Source organism: Tamandua tetradactyla, chromosome 2, assembly GCF_023851605.1.
Source record: "Tamandua tetradactyla isolate mTamTet1 chromosome 2, mTamTet1.pri, whole genome shotgun sequence".
NCBI lineage: Eukaryota > Metazoa > Chordata > Mammalia > Pilosa > Myrmecophagidae > Tamandua > Tamandua tetradactyla.
The window spans coordinates 148857301-148876609 of NC_135328.1; the positions used below are offsets into that span (position 1 = coordinate 148857301).

The 19309-nt window shown below is 40.4% G+C and overlaps 1 long non-coding RNA gene across 6 annotated transcripts in view; it reads right to left on the reverse strand.

Moving 5' to 3' along the window:
- LOC143662602 (uncharacterized) overlaps positions 1-19309 on the reverse strand; it is a 165945-nt gene that overhangs the window by 44928 nt on the left and 101708 nt on the right. For all 6 annotated transcript variants that reach the window (XR_013165463.1, XR_013165471.1, XR_013165453.1 and 3 more), the window contains one exon: positions 17079-17181. This is a non-coding gene — a long non-coding RNA (uncharacterized LOC143662602). The remainder of the gene's footprint in view (positions 1-17078; positions 17182-19309) is intronic.

A 19309-nucleotide genomic window follows, 5' to 3' on the forward strand; every position in this document is an offset into this window, starting at 1 on the left:
AGAGAACAGTGACATGGATATTTGGAGATGCTTGGAGCCCCCAAACATCACTGTGAGATGTTAAGCAACCAGAACCTGGAAGAAGCCAAGGGAAACCAAGAGATGAAAGCCAGCCCTGGAACCCGGGAACAAGGAACCAGCAGATGCCAGCCATGTGCCTTCCCAGATGACAGAGGTGTTCCAAATGCATCAGTATTTCTTGAAATAAGATATCTTTTCCTGGATGCCTTAGTTTGGACATTTTCATAGGCTTGAAGCTATAAATTTATAACTTATTAAATTCCCTTTATAAAAAACATTCCGTTTCTGGTATATCACATTCTGGCAGCTTGCAAACTAATACAGTGTATTTTTTAGACATGAAAGGAAAATGTAGAGTTCATCTATTCAGACCCCCAGCATGCAGATCAGCAGGGGACTTGCTCCCAGACCCATCCTTCAGTCTACTACTGCCAACGGATAGACCCTGACTGGGTTTAATCCAGGGGAGAACTGGTAGGACCCTGGAAGAGAGGACTGAAGGTAAAGCTAAGGTATTTCTCCTCCTCTCCAGGTATCAGCAGGCAGTCCCTGGCAGAGGCCGTATCTCCTCCAAGGCTCCAGGTCCTGCCAGGCAACCCTCTCCATGTCCCTAATTCCCTATGGGACACCAGACAGAAGGGCCCCTTTTCCCTTTGTCCCTCCAACCCTAAGGGTGGTAGACACATCTTGCTTTTCTGGGCTGCACACAGCTTCAAACTACCACAACTGTTAGGGTCTGAATTGGGACCTCCAAGTCTTAATCTCTGATCCTGAGAATGTGAATTTATTTGTAAACAGCATCTTTGAAGATGTCATTAGTTAAGGCAGGGCTAAACTAGATCAGGGTGGACCCTGCCCTCAGATAACTAGTCCTTTTAAGGAGAGGAAATTTGGAAAGAAAGAAAAAGACAGAGAAAGAAACAGCCATGTGAGAGAAGCAGAGATAAATTATGAATTGCCAGCAAGCCACCACCAGATTGCTGCAAATTTAAGAGGAAGCATAGACTACCAACAACTTGCCTTTGGAATTCAGTCTCTAGAACCGTGAAATTATAAATTTATGTTGTTAAGCTGTGGTACTTTGCTACAGCAAATCTGGTAAAACTAAGACAACTACCCAGAGTGGGTTTGAACTCCCTGGCTCAACTCTGACCAATATACCTAATACAAGAATCTTTTCTGAAATGTTTCTCCAAGTTAACTTTGTAAATTTTACTTAGATGCTTCCAGAGACTTGGAACTTATTACCTCACAAAACATCCTAGTCCTAATAGATTAGTTTAGAATTTCTTCCTGGGCAGTGTGATAGCGGCTCAGTGGCAGAATTCTCACCTGCCATACCAGAGACCCAGGTTCGATTCCTGGTGCCTACCCATGGGGAAAAAAAATTCTTCCTTATATTGGGCCAAAACATACTTATCACGTACTTCTATCTACAGTGAGCCCCCAAACTTCATAGAATTAGTCCAAACACTCCTGTGGCACCAGAGCCCACAAGTGACCCCTCATGTTGAGGCGAGGTTGGGGTTTGAGTTTGTGGTCTGATTTAAAGGGTAAAATTAGAAGATCTTTGCCAAAATCCCACCTTGTTTGAATTCACTTCTTAAGGTTAAAAAGCACCTCAAGGAGTCCACTTTATAAAAATACCACAATAGAAGGGAAATGCATTGTTGCCATCTTACCAAAACTTTAGTAGGAATTAATCCTATATCTTTCCTTACAATAATTAGTTGAGAGCAGGGTCCTTTGGAAGTGGGGTCTTGGTGAAATGGTGGCTGTAAGAGCAATGATTTGGGAGCAGCCAGGGGTCCTGAGGCATAGGTAGCCTCTGGGAAAAAGGCCCAGACTGGGGTTCTGAGCTGCTCTTGGCACTAAGCCATGGGGAAGAAAGAGAAAACAGAGGATAGAGAACCTTCAAAGAGTTTGCCCAGTGTTTGCCAGGCTCATCATCTTGCCTGCCTCTCTGCCTCCCAGGTTTTTCCTCCTCCCCTTTCCCGGCAGAGGAAAGCTGAAGCCATGCTAACCTTCACCATAACAAATAAAAGGAAAAAAGAAAATGCCAATAAAATTACTATTTGCATTTATATGTGCAATTCCTGCAAGTTTTAACGTATTTCATTGGTAAGCACTGCAGGAAGTTAAAAATAAAGCTCAAGGAGATATTTTATCCTGCTGCCCTCTTCCCAGAAAGTACACAGATAATAAAATAAATCTAATCAGCATTCCTTTTCACTTAGCTGAAATTAAATTTTACTCACATGGGTAAGTGGCTAATTACATGTTTAGTGTAAAGAAAAGTCCGAGGACATTACCTTATTTACTTTCCTCTTGTGTCAATAGATGAGGGGACATCAGCATTCAGATGTAGGTGGCAGCAGCTGGTTGCTGATGCCAACTTACTTTTTATGGCCAAATGCAGAGCAAGGAAAAGCAAACAGTGCAGACACCAGAATTACATTGCCTTCAACCCCCAATCCAGGCAATTCGGCCATTGATTTAAAGCAAGTGCAAGTTATGAGAGAATTGCTTCTAAAATGGATTGATTTCTGAGGTCTAAGAGTTTTTTGTGTTTGCTTGTTTGAGCAAAATTTCTTGAGGGCTTGCAATCGACTAGGCATTGCTTATGTTACAGATTCCTCGCCAAAGCCCTATGAGGTAAGACATATTTTTATACCCATTTTGCAATAAGGGAAACTAAAGAAGCTAAGCAACATTCCCAAGTTCAGTCAGCTGGTAACTGAAAGATGCAAATCTGACATTGAAGTCCATGCTTTTAACTGTGGTATTGCCTCTGGAGCAAAAGCGGCTCCTTCTTGACCAAATTTTTTAAAAAGTGGCTTTTTCACACTTACTGATTGCTGAGAACCTATGTCATTTATGCTTTGCTTTTGTTCTGTGAATGTCATTATAATGGTTATTTTGAAGTTGTTTTTCTAATAAATCCAACATCTGATCACTCTTATAGGCAGTTTCTCTTGCCTGATTCTTTGGGGGTTTTTGTTTATCTTTCCAGTGTACAGTTCATACGTTCCTGTTTCTTTGTATGCCTAGTAATATTTTGTTAGTAACTGGACATTTTAGATAATATATTGTCGCAACCCTGGGTCTGGGGCTAATCATTACTATTTGCTTGCTTATTTGTTTAGATGGTTCTAGTGAAGTCTAATTTCAGTCTATTTAGTGAAGTCACCTCCCCACCTTTCAATCCTATAAGCCTCTGATGTTGCTTCCCAGAAACCCACTGTTTTGGGGATACTCCCGAACACCTGGGATGCTCGACTATAGGTAGGGCTCTCTTCCACTCCTTCCCTGGCCACATCCCCAAACCCAGCTGTTAACCTCCACTAATTGCCAGCTGATTACTGTATTGTTTTCAGAAATGCCCTTGAGCATAAATTCCTTTACAAACCAATTCCCTCAACGTGTGGTGCCTTCCATGGAAGGTCAGTTCTTTATATTTGTTCTGACCTAGGAGGGCTCCTCCAAGCTATTTTATACCACTCCCCCACCCCCAGTCTCTCAGCCAACTACAGGCCCTACAGTCTAGATTGTATCTTCATTAGATCCACAAATCTCCTCCTAACTCCCTTTACCACAACTTCCATCGTTTTTGAGAGTGTTCTCAAGATAAACATCTCCAGGCTTGGATGCAAATGAAGTCAGATCCTTTGAGAAGACAGAAGAAATGATCTGCTTTATCGCCTGCTTCTCCCCACCCACCATCCACCCCAGGCAAAATCTCTAGTCCTGGGTTGGAGCCAGGAGTAGAGACAATGGCCAATTTCTCTCTGAGCAGCTGCCCTGCTCTTGGATTTGGTGGAACAGTGGCAGGGATTTGGGGAGAAAAGCTGCATGAGGTCCTCTCAGTTCACCTCTCCTGGAAAGGAGATGCATCACGAGCTGAAGGATGGGCTCTCAGGGCCGCAGGAGTCTCAGCCCACAAGTTCTAGGTAGAGTGGGGTTTAGGCAGAAGAATCCCCGCAGGTCAACTGCATTTGCCTGGGACTTGAGTTCAACAACAGTAGATGCTGCCAGGATGAGAAATGCTTCAGTCCTGCTCCTCCTGGAAAGAAAGCCTTCCAGCTGGGAGCTGGGGGAGGGAGCCTTGTGTTCTTGGCTGCAGCAGTGTGGTGTGGCGTCTCTGCCTTGCTGAGCTGGGTAGGGAATGGAAAGGAGCAGTCTTGGTTCAAATACCACAGACTCTCCCCTTTCTTGCTGGATTTTTATAGATTTTCTTGAGTAGAGATTTCTTCATTGGCTGTTTGTCCTTTGGACCATTCCCAGGAGATTTCAATCATTTATACATATATATATATATTATATATATATATTATATTATTTATATTATATCATATATTATATTATATTATATATATATATATATATATATATATATATAATTTTCACCAATTTCACTGGGGAGAGCATCAGGGGAGCTTCTCTCACTGTCATACCAGAAGTTGATCCCTTCAACATTTTTCTCCGTGTCACTTATGAAAGATTTCCTTAATGAAAACTCAAAAATACTAAGCTTCATCATAGAACTGGTCATCTCTCACCTGCTCAAGCGTCTTCATTTAGACTTGTCCCAAGAAAATGATTAGCTCCCAAGTCACCTTTTTGGTGACAGACCTCCCATATGCTGGCTGTTTGTCAGTGCTAAGTCTTTCCAGTCTAGAAGCTGTTGTTGTATATGGCACACTGACAAGGAGAACACTTTCTGCAAAATGTTTAGGGAATTAAGCAGACTGTACAATTCATAGAATTGTTAACAAGAGCTGTATGTTTAATTCCCCCTGCTTAGAGCAGGACCCTGGAGTATTCTTTTTCAACTCAGGAAAAACATAAATGCAAATAATTCCATACAAATAAAACTGCCCTGAATTATTAATACACAGATGACTCCATGCACAATTATTCCAGCTCCTGTCATTACTAATTGAATCTTTTGCTTACGTCATTATAATTTACTTATAACACTCTCCAAACAAATGTTCCAAGTGTCAGGAAAAGGGACTTTTCTAGTCCTCTTGTTTATTCCCGATTTTTATACATCCTAAGTCATTGTCAACATTCTCCGGGTTTTAAATCCAGTTTATTTTCTTCTATAACTGTTTTGAATTATATACGGAAACACAGTTAAATAAAACCTGTGTGAACCCAACAATTCCAAATCTGTCATGTGTAGCCTCTAGATAAATAAAAAGAAACAAGCTAAATCATGTGGTCTAGGTGATCGCTGCAAATACCGAAGGAAAATATTTTCCCTCCATTATGAAAAGTTCATGACTAAAATTAGTGTTCAGCAATAACTTTTCCCTTCAAAATATACCTCCAAAGAGTTTCTCCCTGGTTTAACATGGTGAACAGAGGACATGATACTTTTATTTAGGTGAGCTAGTTTAGAGGATATTAAAAACCATAACAAAACTCATCAACTTTTGATGTTGCCAAACTCTCCTTGGGGAACGAGCCACCTGATTCTTTCCTGGTTGTAATTCTAGGAGTCCAACCAAGCACACAGGAATAAAAAGCATTCCTGTGGCCCCCTGAAAGCTGACTACGAGAAAGCAATAGCTGACTCCTACTGAAAATCATATTCTCCTAAGGGCAGAGGTTGGGTGGTGAGGGTTCTATTTCTGTACCTATCCAAACTGAAACCGCAACTTTAGAGATTCCACCAAAATATATTTTACATCATGTTCCTTGAAATCACAAAACCTGGTCTAGAAGTACAGGTGTGGGGGGTGGGAGGCAATCCACAGATGTCAGCTTTATTGTGAATTTTATCTCACACTGCAAGGATTATTTCCTCATTCCTCCTGACACCTGTTCTTGCCTATAAATTAGTGTGCAGAATTTACCACACTTTCCCAAAAGACAGAAGGTAGCTTTTTGAGTTACTTTCATTTGCGTATACCTGACATGATTTAATATATACTAAAGGATAGGTCATCTCTCTTCCATGCTTCTAGTCTTACTTGACTTATAAACCCCCTCTTACCCATTCTTTTCTACCAGCTGTATTTTTATTTGGGTTGGCACACTTACTCCTCTCCCATGTCCACTTTCTCCATCTTTATCCTTTTCCCTTTCTCTGCTTGATTTTCCAATCTGAAAAGAGAAATTTGGCTTGTTGCTTATTGTTTCTTATAACCCTCCTGTCTATTTCAAAGCTTCTACCATTTAGCATTTGGAAGACTTGTAAGATAAATTTTGGTAAGCTAGGATTCCATTTTCAATATCGCTGCGGACTTATGTCTAGTATCCTACCAGAAGTGAACCCCTCAACATGAGAATTAACAGCTTCCCACGCCCTAGAAACTACTTATGTATCGACAACTTGAATCCCCGTCATTTCTCCTATACCAATGAACATGTGTTCTAAAACTCTACCTGTTATGGAATACCATGCAATAAAAGTAAAAAGTAAAGCAAATGCTGTCAATGCTTCACCCATATCCCCTCAGCCTTATCACTATTGAATATGGGCCAGACTTACCATGGCCTGCACCTATATTCCTTTGAATCAGGGTTACTCTGTGACCTCTGAGGTCCATTCTGCCAGGTAGGAGACTGGAAATGCTGGGAAATCAACACCCCTAGAGGCAGCTCCCACCAATGTCTAACCAGAGTTGGAGTACAAATACCCTAGCTCTCTTGCCCCTCAAGTGGGGTAACTCAGAAACCTGTGTCCTTGCACTGGCTCCTTGAGTTTTCCCAGAAGGATTAAGTTCCAGCCCCCCATGGTAGTAGCCATCCTAACACATCCTTGTTGGCTGCCTTCTCTTCCCTGTCTCATTTCCCCTTCATCTCTCAGTTAGACTACTTGCACTCAAGTTCTTGCCGATGGTCTTCTTCTGGAGAAGCCAAACTAAGACCGAGAGCTGTGGGAAAATATATATATATGGCTGGGCAGAAACTCAAAATCTGTTCCATTTCCTAATACACTAAAAAGTGAGGAAGAAGAAGGAGGAGGAGAAGGGGGGAGGAGGGAAGGAGAAGACCTAATAAAGAATCATACCACAGTCTTAAACATCTTAAATTCTCAATAAGTGAACAAATAGCAAAACACCATTTGATGCTTAACCTGAACAAACGGTGTGAATTTTGCTTAGTGAAAGTGGGTGCATGAAGTGTGGTGGCTTTGGAACTATGAACAGAAGAAGGAAAAAAAGCATCCTAATTTTTAGAATGAAATGATGTGTCACCAAAGATGGATAACTGCTGCCCTTTATTTCTTTCCTCTACCCTGGCTTAAAGTAGAAATTCAGCTTTTGTTGTTTTGTCAGTTCCGCTTTTCATAAAGAAACTATTTATTTTGTTCTGAGACTGGATGACACAGAGTGCCAGCCTGCTGTGTTTGGCTTTAGGTCATCCTCTTCAATCCACTGCAGGTGCTTTTGAAAACCATTGCAGCAGATGATGTCTGCCACACAAGTTATTTTAACAGTGAGAATTTAGTATAGGGAACTGGTTAAACAGGAAATGAATGACTGAAAGGACAAAGAAGAAACACTGAGACAAGTTCAGGAAGCATCTGCCACCCCCAGGGCTGGGGACACAAAAGAAAGAGGCAGAAGTTTCAAAACCTATAAGGAAAGAGGCAGAAGCTATCAAAACCTGTAAGAAGGAGCACCACATAAATGGACTGAGACATCTGGGAAGAGGGAGGGTGACCAATCATACTGGTTTCCTGGAACACCAGACTCTCCGTGCTAAAACTAGGGCAGAGCCAGGTAAACTCGACAGTTGGTTATTCTATGGGAGGGAATGATGTTCGGCTGGGGATGATAATCTGACACTAGGAGAAGGGACCCCAACCCTCCAGAACTGGGAGTCAGATATATGATCAGGGAACCTGCCAGCTGGTGCGGGTATACCCTGAGCTGATAAAATGGATCAGGTTCCAGGAGCATGGGAACCAACTGCTGCTCCTCCAGGCTTCCAGCCTCCCTCTAGCATCTACATTGACAAAGCCTGGCAAGTAACAGTTGGCAAAGGGCAAAGCAGAAAAGATGGTTTGCTTCACAATGCAACTGTAAGGATGGGTTTGGAACTGAGAGCAATAGCTTGATAACCAGCATTGCCATTGTGTGTTCAGTGCCTTTCTTTCTATTTCTGTCTCTTTTTTCTTTTTCTTTCCTGCTCTTTTCTTTCTCTCTCTCTTTTTTTGTTTCATTTTGTTTTATTGTTTGTTGACAGCATTGTCCTTGATGACAATTCCTTTAGGCCTGTTGCCTATTTTTACATATTTTTTTAAAAACATTTTGCTGTTTTAAGTTTTTCCTCAATAGTTAACAGCCTTCCCTTCATGCTTACTACTTGGATTTTTATAACCAAAACTCTTACTCATGTCTGGATTGCTGTAATAGATACTTCCACCAAAAGAAATACACTCAGGAGAAAAGCAAAGGAAACTAACTCAAAGGAAAATGTAAGAGAATAAACCAAGATAAGAGGGAGAGGATGAGCTGTGTGTTGTGTGTTTGTTTGCAAATTGTTAAAATCAGCTGGATGGCAATTTTCTGTGTTCACTCACTGTTTCTCAGTAGCTTAGTTAGCATGTGAAAAAAATCTCATTTGAGCTACAGCAATTTTGCATTTTGGCAAAATTTATTCTCCTATTTATCTAACACAGAATAACAAATGCTGACTCTTTCGAGACAGGCATTTTAGCCGGCAACTAAGAAAAGAGAACCATCTCGGAGACCTGAAATTGCAGTGATGGAACTCCCGACCTGCTCACACGTGGAAGTTTCTCAACGTGTCTCTCCGAAAATAGCTTTATAATCTTTCCTATATCTCCCATGCTCCTAAAAGAGTATTAAACCAAAAATCACTCAGGATTTACTTGACGACCAGTTTATTCATCTTAGCTGACTAATACATATAGGATTTCACGTATTGTGACTATTGGGTCTTTATTTCCCAGAATGTCTCAGAATATTTCAACCTCAGATACGGCCCAGTAAGATTAGTAGGCTCCACCACAGAGCTCATTACACAAGCAGTCTTAGCAGATATCCCAGTTTACCCACATACACCTGCCTGGTATCTACAACCCACACTCCCCCCACCCATTTCCCACAGTTGTATCAGGGAGCTAATAATCAGACCAAAAAAAAAATCTAGAAACCTTGGCTTATTTTTTTTTAACTACTTGAAAAAGCGCAAAATAAAAACCTGTACTGACTTTCATCTTCAAAGAAACACCAAATAACGAGTTATCGTTTATTTCAAACTTTAAATTATTTCCAGGCTTGTTTCAGGTTTCCCGTCTTGTGCTTCGCTCACCTCATTCCTGGAGCCCTTGATGGTCTCTGTGGACAGAAGCTTAGCATTTCAAAATAGGTCACCGGCAGGCTCAGGCCTGTGCCCTGCAGCCCTGAAACATCTTTATTTCAAATGTAAGCAACAATAATCTTTCAATCAAATTTGCAGGGGTCTCTGCTGCACGTGTGGGAAATCCTCAGGGTGCTCCCGCCTGGGCACCCCCGTGTGTCACAGAGGCTGGTCACACCACGCCCGGCATTCAGTCTGGATATAAAAGGTCATTGCCACTCTATATACATCTAACTTTTTAGTTAACGATTTATTCAGTGGATGACCACACGCTGCCCGGTGAAAACAAACATATCCTTGACGCAAAACCCACAGAGAAGCTGAGAGAACTTTAAATAAGCTTCTTCCAGATCATCCTTCCATTGTATCCGCCTGGGGAATATTTTTCCTTTTCTTCAAAGGAGGATTTTCTTCTGGCTTTGTGCTCCTTGACCTTTCCCCATGGCAGTCAAAGGCCCACTTGGGCCTTAAGACTTTAAAGTCACAAGATCACAGTTGAGATGAAATCCAAAATAAGAAAATTCCCTGAGCGCAAGAAAAGCAGAGCACAGGGAGAAGTCACACCCAACTGAGGCAACCCCACCTACATGGGACTAATCAAGGGCAAAATCGTTGATGCCAGCCCGTTCTTAGTCCTTCTAGGCCTGAGGGATTCTCCCTGGCCCAAATGTTTTCATTTGGCACCCAGCATGTACAATGGCGGTTACTCACCTAGTACAAGAAATGGAAAAGAAACCTTTGCACACAGAGCAGATGTGCAAAGAGAACACCTCTTTCTGTTTGGTCGTGTATCCTGGTGCCATTTTCTGTGAATGTGGTCAAGAAGAATGCTTTCTGTTGTTGTTTTATCTTTTCTTTTTTTTCTTCTGTGGTGGGGTAGGGGTGAGCTAAGGCTGAAGGAAGAAAAATGTGATGAATGTGTCCAGTACGTACGATTTTGTTTTTGTTTTACAAGAGGAGTCAAACTATTTTTGATAAGAATAAATGGTGAAAAAAGGGGGTGGGGGGAGGAACAGGCTGTACTCTTCTAAAGGTGGCAAGGATTTGCAACCACCCTTAGAAATACTCAATGGCCTAGAATCCTTGGGAATGGGCTCAAATGCCTCTGGGTAGGAAATTCACAAAAGCACATCGAATTGGGATGCTGACAGCAAAGCCTCAGCCCTCCTCACTCTAGCCTCCTTGCATTCTCCACTCTAAAGGTGGACTAAGCAATCGACAGGGCAAGAAAACTTCCCCTCCTCCTTGCCTGTGACCATGGTTGGATTCCCTATTTCCCATAGCAACCATTGGTCCTACATCTTATACCAACAATTGGTCATACCATTCTTTCCATGCAAACTTTCATAATCCAACTGGGTGATTTAGGAAGAATGCAGAAGTTCTGCATACCACTATGTGTAGTTTGTTTGTTTATTTGATTGTTTAGCTTTAACTTCTTTACTCAAAATTGAAGAGTTTATAGTCTATAAGGACAAGGACTTTATCTCAGTGCCCTATTCTCAGTAACCGTCTAGCACAATATCTGTCACATCCTGGAGTCAATAGGTATTTGTTGAATGAATAGCACTGGTTGGAAGAAGCAAATCATACTCTTAAAAAAATAATTCCAAAAGTAATTCAAGCCACTGATATAGATGATGAATTTAGGTTAAAATTCTTTCAATATTGCTGGGACCCGGCATCAAGTGATTGAGAAAACTTTCTTGATGGAAAGGGAGAAGAGCGAAATGAGACAAAATAAAGCGTCAGTGGTGGAGAAATCTCAAAGTCGAGAAGTTATCCCGGAGCTTATTCTTTCACATTTTATGGATATCCCTTTTCAGTTTATGCTGTATTGGAGTGGGTAGAGGGAAGTACCAGAAACTGTGGAACTACTTCAGTAGCCTTGATTCTTAAAGAATATTGTATGACTATATAGCTCTTACAATGTGATTATTTGATCGTGAAAATCTTGTGTCTGATGCTCCTTTTATCTAGGATATAGACAGATGAGTAAAAAATATGGATAAAAAATAAACAAATAATAGGGGGAACAAAGGTTAAAATAATTTGAGTAGATTGAAATACTACTGGTCAGTGAGAGAGAGGGTAAGAAGTATGGTATGTACTCGTTTTTTCTTTTATCTTTTTTATTTCTTTTGCTGGAGTGATGCAAACATTCAAAAAAATGATCATGGTAATGAATATACAATTATGTGTTAATATCATGAGCCATTGATTGTATATCACACATGAAATGTTTGTATGTCAAGTATGTTTGTTTGTTTGTGTGTTAAGGTTTTACAATAAAAATATTTTTAAAAATTATTTCTACATTAAAAGGCACATTTTTTAAAAAAAGTTTGAAAATTTCAGTCTCTTCTATTTTATCTGAAATTATTTCTGAAAATCACCAACTCCATTGCTATTTGTTTAACCTGTCAAATTGTGATCCTCATTGCACTTTATATTGTGTGTGTACATTTATACACATATTGTAAATATATCGCAAAGTAATACTCAATGATGCACAAAATAAAATATGGTTTGCATCTCTTCTTCTTGGACGTGGTAGGCTGAATAATAATTCCCAAATATATCCAGGTTCTAATCCCCAGAACCTGTGAATGTCACTTTATTTGGCAAAGAGGACTTTGCAGATGTGATTAAGGTTATTGAGATGAGGTGATCATCCTGCATTGTCTGAGTGGGCTTAAATTTGAACACAAGTGTCCTTATAAGTGAACAAGGGAGGCAGAGGGAGATATGACTGCAGAAGAGGAAAAGGCATGGAGATGACTGTGGTAGAGTTTGCAGTGATGTACTTTGAGATGGAGAAAGGGGTCACAAGGCAAGGAAGATGAAAACAACAAGGAAATGGATTGTCAGGGCCTCCAGAAGGAAGCAGTCTTGCCAACACCTTGACTTTAGCCCATTGATACTGATTTCAGAGTTCTGACCTCCAAAAAAATGTAAGAGAATAAAGAATATGCGTAGTTATAAGCCATAAATTTTTGACAATCTGTTTCAGCAGCAATAGGAAACCAATATAGACCTCCTTTCTTGTGGGAGGCACAAACACATAGCTTAGAAAGTTTGCTTGTCTAAATACTAAGCTCCATGTAGGCAGGGACCTACTTGTTTTTCACCAGTACTGCCAGCACCTAATGCATTGTCTAGAGCACAGCAGTAGGTATTCAATAAATATTAGATGACTACAAGAGTTATATGTGCCTTAACCAAGTAATTGCTTCTGTTTGGATGCTCTTCCCTCCTGAGAAAGCCCTCACTCTTTCACCATTTCACTTAAGGCTCACTTGGTCTTAGAAGCCAACCCTTCAAAATTAATTTCTCCCTCTCCTCTACCCTCATAATGCCTGGTCTGTATCTATCAATTAGATTGTGAGCTCCTAGAAGACAAGAACTTTCCCATTTTTTAATTTTTATTTGCCTCGCAGTACTTACCACAGTACTTTGACTCTCGAGGAAGCTTAATAACAATAACCATAACTTTCTTTTTTTTTTTTTTTTTTTTAGCTCAGATGCAGCTTCATTCAGTGTTTTAACATGATTAATTTACAATTAGGTATATTGTGCTGTCCATTTTTGAGTTTTTGTATCTAGTCCTGTTGCACAGTCTGTATCCCTTCAGCTTCAATTACCCATTGTCTTACCCTGTTTCTAACTCCTGCTGGACTCTGTTACCAATGATATATTTCAAGTTTATTCTCAAATGTCCGTTCACATCAGTGGGACCATACAGTATTTGTCCTTTAGTTTTTGGCTGGACTCACTCAGCATAATGTTCTCTAGGTCCATCCATGTTATTACATGTTTCATAAGTTTATCTTGTCTTAAAGCTGCATAATATTCCATCGTACGTATATACCACAGTTTGTTTAGCCATTCTTCTGTTGATGGACATTTTGGCTGTTTCCATCTCTTTGCAATTGTAAATAATGCTGCTATAAACATTGGTGTGCAAATGTCCGTTTGTGTCTTTGCCCTTAAGTCCTTTGAGTAGATACCTAGCAATGGCATTGCTGGGTCGTATGGCAATTCTATATTCAGCTTTTTGAGGAACCGCCAAACTGCCTTCCACAGTGGTTGCACCATTTGACATTCCCACCAACAGTGGATAAGTGTGCCTCTTTCTCCGCATCCTCTCCAGCACTTGTCATTTTCTGTTTTGTTGATAATGGCCATTCTGGTGGGTGTGAGATGATATCTCATTGTGGTTTTGATTTGCATTTCTCTAATGGCCAGGGACATTGAGCATCTCTTCATGTGCCTCTTGGCCATCCGTATTTCCTCCATAACTTACTTTTTAAAGGTCTATTGTAAGTGATGGACCTTGCACTGTTCTAAGGACCAGACACAGATGAACTCATTGGATCTTCACGTTAACTCTTTGAGATAGTTACGCTCAAGATTTCACTTTACTGGTGAGGAAACTGAAGGCCAGAGAGACACAGTTAGTAAATGGACAATATCCAGATCCACACGGTTGGCTCCCAAGTCCATCCCCCTTAATCAGAAGAAAGCACCAGGCTATGTCTACAGATCCAGCGAGACAGACTTATGGACCTGTCAGAGCTTAAGGCAATCTTCACATCCACAGACCATGACACAGACACACAGAGAACTGAACCAGGGATGAACATACCATGCAAGCAGCTTTTATGTCTCAGATAACATATGAAGAAAAATGGATGATTTTTTGTGGCACAGGAGGGGTTCATTAAGGGAGTCCCAAGGAAAAGAAGTTTTTGCAAGATTGTATCTCCATTCTGTTCTGCCCCTCTTCCCTTCTGATATGGGGTACACTTTAAACTTTTCCACATTAACTTATTTTTAATTCAGTATAAAATTCCTTAATAATTCATTGAGTAAATAGGAAATGTTGTCAGTTGCATTTCCTTTTACAAACTTTGGATCTTGCATAAAGTCACTTGTGAAGCATGCTTTGCTATCTTTTAATAAAGGGACAATGAATAGATCGTAAACCTGTGTCGAGCCCAAATGGTGACCCAAATGACTTCAACGGAAACACTATGTGTCTTTCATGTCCTCAAATAGCACTAAATGACAAATGTGCTGCTTCTTAATCCTTTCATTTCCAGTATTACAGAAACACATAATGAAGGAATTTACTAATATTTCACAAAGATCCTAGCATATTCTGTGCAAGCAATTTTCAATTACAAAAAGAACCTTGGCGATCACATGCTTAACATTCACATTTTCATTTACTTTTGAGTGATCCCAATATTGATATCAAGCAGTGATTTAGAATGAGATAAGACTCTCTGCTTCACGGGTGTGTTTTGAGGATCTAAGATGTCACAGGGAAAGAAGCAGTTCCCACAAACTTAAACTATGCATGCTACAAGGCTGGCATGGGTGATAGGCCAAGGAGCCAGGGAAGGGACTAGTCGTCCAGCTGCTGTTTGGAGAATTGGAGAGTCACTAAAATTTCTGTTTGTATCCATATCAAAATGACAAGAGAACACCTTTATTTCAGCCTTACACGTGTAATATTTTGTGAAGGCAATTTTTCCACATCTATGAAAATTAAGATGCAAGTGCCCTCTGAGCCAACAAACATACTTCAGTAATTTATGCTATAGATGCATTCACATCTAGACCCAAAGATTTATGTGCAGATGTGTGGCGATAGTGGTCAGATGCCCAGCAATAAGGAGCAGGTTTTTGAAGTAATGGCATCTCCATAGACTAGATTTCTCTACAGCCATTAAAAGAATGACGTGGCTTGATCTCTCTGTATGGCTGATTTGGAACCTCGCTGAGATAAATTGATAAGGGAAAGGTGTAAGGAGTGAACAGTATAGATGGAATGCCCATCTGTGTTTTTAAAATAGGAAGAGGCATGTGTATAGTGCTCCTATATGCACAGACTATTTCAGGAAGAATTCCCAAGAATGTAGGAAGAGCAAATGCCCATGGCAAGCAGAAGCAGAGATTGGATCAAACAAGAAGGGGATCCATTTTCACTATATACCCTTTAGCATCATTTGAGTTTTTTCTACTACATTGAAGTATTATATTTTCAATTTAAAAGCTAGGCAGTTTTTTCTTAGATGATAGGTCAACATTCATTAATTCAGTGGTATGACTGGTGGGAGACACTTGGTATCTAGCCTTCTAGTCTAGATGAATGTAACATTAAGCCACTGGAGGTGAACCAGAGCATGTGGTGGCTGGTAGGAGAAAACACACACTGGTTTGTACAAAATCTCTTGCACAGGTCACCTGCTGTCCTGCACATCCAAACTTTGGAGTCAAGTGTGTCCACCTGAAGGGAAGTAAAAAGCAGGCAAGGAGATTTCCTTGCAGCAGCCTTGCAAAGAATAAATAGTTTTGGCAGCGTGGAGTTTTTATTACTACACAAGTCACACCTCACTAACACTTCGTCTAAGATGGGCCAGTTCGAACAACTAGTGTAGCTGTAGCCTTATAATTTTAATTATATGCATTTGTTATTATGCCTCATCTTGTAGTAGTGTAAAACACTTAAGGAAAATGACCATATTTTTAAACATAATCATGTTGCATAACTTAAACAAGTCTCTAATTACACAAGAATGAATTATTAAATGAAAAATGTAATTAGATGTTTAAAATGTTATTGATAGCTCACACTAACAAAACAAACTCTGAATTCTATTTTTTGAGCATCTGATTCAGGCACCATTTTTATAGATTTAGTGTCCTTGAGGAATATCAGATGTCCTCAAGATATGGAATTGGATTTAACTGGAAGATACAGAAGGGAAGTTTGTAGGCAGACAATTCCCCATTGGCTCTATATTTAAAGATGATCAAAAGCATGAGTTATTTCAGCTAAGGCTAGCAAATAATTTATGCTGAATAAATTATCTGCAATTTAGCTTCTTTCTGCCAGGGCATAAGAAGAAGTTAGTGTGCATGCTAACTTGAAGCTGCCTGGGACTGTATGACTCGCTGGCCCAGCTGTGAGCAGAAACCCATTCCCAGTCTCCACCCAGTCACCTTGTCCAGCCATGCTTTTGATAGACAATCGTGAAATGCAGAAAGCATGCACTAGAAATGAAGTGGAAGAATAATGCATCATTTAGAAGGAAAAATAAATATAGAGAATACAAGAATGTATACTTCAAAAGATTTTACTGGGTGGGCCACGGTGGCTTAGCAGGCAGAGTTCTTGTCTGCCAGGCCAGAGACCCAGGTTCGATTCCTGGTACCTGCCCATGTAAAAAAAAAATTAAAAATTAAAAAAAAACAAATTTTACTGATGCTATTGGCAAATATAATTAATTCTCTAAACCAGAAAGGACTCCAAAGCTAAGGTAAACCAACAAATGCTGGTTCAAAGTTTTAACACTGAAGTGGTAGGCAGTATAAGAACAGTCCAAGAAGATATACTGTCCCCCAAGAATCTGCTTGCAAGACCTGGAATCAGGTGGGTGTTGAAGGAAGGCTAAACTGGCTCACTGTTCTTGCCATTTCTGAGAGATCCAAGCCTATATATTCTTTTCAGTGACTGAGTCAAAGGCAAGACCTTCTTGGGAGCATGGGCTTATGCTGTCTAAAAGGCAAGTGCATTAGGCAAGTTCAATCACCTTGCTAGCTAATGATTAGAACCTTTAGAGCATCGGCAATCATTATCCCAGCATATCACCAGTGAACACTCCAGAAAAGCTAATTAAAGGATCTATTAAAATGCTTACCAGAAAGTTAGGGTTTATCACAAAATCTCATTCTCGTTTGAAGAATTTGTAAGATTTTCATCTTGTCTGCTCCTACCACCTTTCATTTCCTTTCTTGTGATCTCTAAAAATGAACAAAATTAATTAGGGAGATTCTTATTTTCCTTTTATCATAAATTAGGGCTCTCATTATTTCCCCTTTCTCTAATACTGTTTGCTACCGACCTAACATTACCCCAAAGAATTAGAGGCTAGCAAATATTTCTTCGAGACCCTGCTTTCTAGGGTAGCACTAGTCTACTTTCAGAAAATTCCTTTGGGGTTAAAGCCCTGTGTATCACTCAGTATTCTCCAGAGAAACAGAACCAATGGGAGATGCTTATTTAATGAATTGCTTTAAGCGAGAATGGGGCTGGCAAGTCCAAAATCCCCAGGGCAGGCCAGCAGGCTGGGAACTCAGACAGAAGTTGAAGTTGCAGTCTGAGGGCAGGATTTCTCTGAAACTCTCTCTGGAGAGTTCTCTGGAACTCTCAGAACTTTGCTCTTAAGGTCTCCAATGTATTGGATGTGACCCACCCACCCTGCCAAGGGTCACCTCGTTTACTCAAGTGAGCTGAATATAGATCCTGAGCCCACGTACAAAATACCTCCCAGCAACATTTAGACCACTGTTTGACCAAACAACTGGATGCCATAACCTAGTCAAGTTGATACATAAAATTAACCACCACACTCTGCTTCTTGCACTTCAGGAGGTGTCCTTAGATAATATGGGGTCTTTCAATATCCTTTAATTAATGTTCTCCGAAGTGAGGACTGCAAAGACAATCCAATAGAATGTGGGAAGAAAAGATTATCTGTTCTCTTTATATATATTTTTTGCCTCATTCTATGATAATTTATATCTTTTTGTCTGTGTTACAATAAATATTCCAGCAATGTTTTGACACCATTTGAAAGTAAAATAACCATGAATCAGGAATGTGGGCTCAAAAGGTTTTACTGATGACATGAACACTCAAAAGGGACCAGTCTGGAAAGCCACAGCATCCGTTTAGGGTGGTCCATCATGTGCTCCATCAATAACCATCTGCTCTAGTTTGCTAACTGCCAGAATGCAATATATGAGGAATGGAATGACTTTCTAAAAATGGGAATTTATTAAGTTGCTAGTTTACAGTTCTAAGGTGGAGAAAATGTCCCAATTAAAGCAAGTCTATAAAGTTGTCCAAATTAAGGCACCAAAAAAGAGGTTACATTCACTCAAGAAAGCCTGATGAAGTTCAGGATTTCTTTCTCAGCTGGAAAGGTACATGGTGAACATGGCAACGTCTGCTAGCTTTCTACCCAGACTTCTTGTTTCGTGATGCTCTCTCAGGGCGTATTCCTTCTTCATTTCCAAAGGTCCCTGGTTTCATGGGCTCTGGTTCTCATCATTCTCTCATCTTCCTGAAGCCTTCCCCAAAATGCTTCTTCTTTTAAAGAATTCCAGTAAACTAATCAAGATCTATGTGGAATGAGTGGAGTCACATCTCTGTAGAGATACTATAATCAAGTTTCCAACATACAGTACTTGTCAGGTCTCAGAAAAAGAGCTTAACATATAAAATGGACTCTGTAATAACCAGGGGGCCCCTCAGTTTCTTTCCCAGCTTCTTTCCCCCTGACAGGGCCTGATGAGACAGCAATATAAATGACCACAGACCTGCTGACACTCTAGCCACCAGAAGGAGAATGAAGCAAAATCAGATAACCATAGGCATGAGGTCATGGCCTGTTCCAGCCTGATAACCCCAATGATGCCTACAGCTGTACCTCACCCCCTCCCCATCTGGAGCATTTTTTCCTTTAAAAATCTGGCCCTCAGAAGAAGGGTCAGAGACATTTTCTTTCCTTGCATGGGCTCTCACTCTGTTGCGTCCCCCTTCAGTAAATCTATTAAGTTTTGACTCGCTGTCCTGCATGGATTCTTTAATGACTCCGTGCCTAATAGTGCTGAGTAGGGTTTAAAAGAAATGGTTGTGTCCACAAGGTAGGATTAAAATATGGCTTCTCTAGGGTGCATAATTCTTTCAAGCCAGCACACCATCTTAGGACACCTACTGTGTGCACACGAACCTCTTTCAAGGTCCCAAGGAACAGACTCCATGTGTGAAAAAGAATGAAGGGCCACTGGATCAATAAAGATTCACAATCATCTGTGACTTCATCTTATTGCTCTCCTATTCAGAAATCTTAAGGAATGCGCAAGT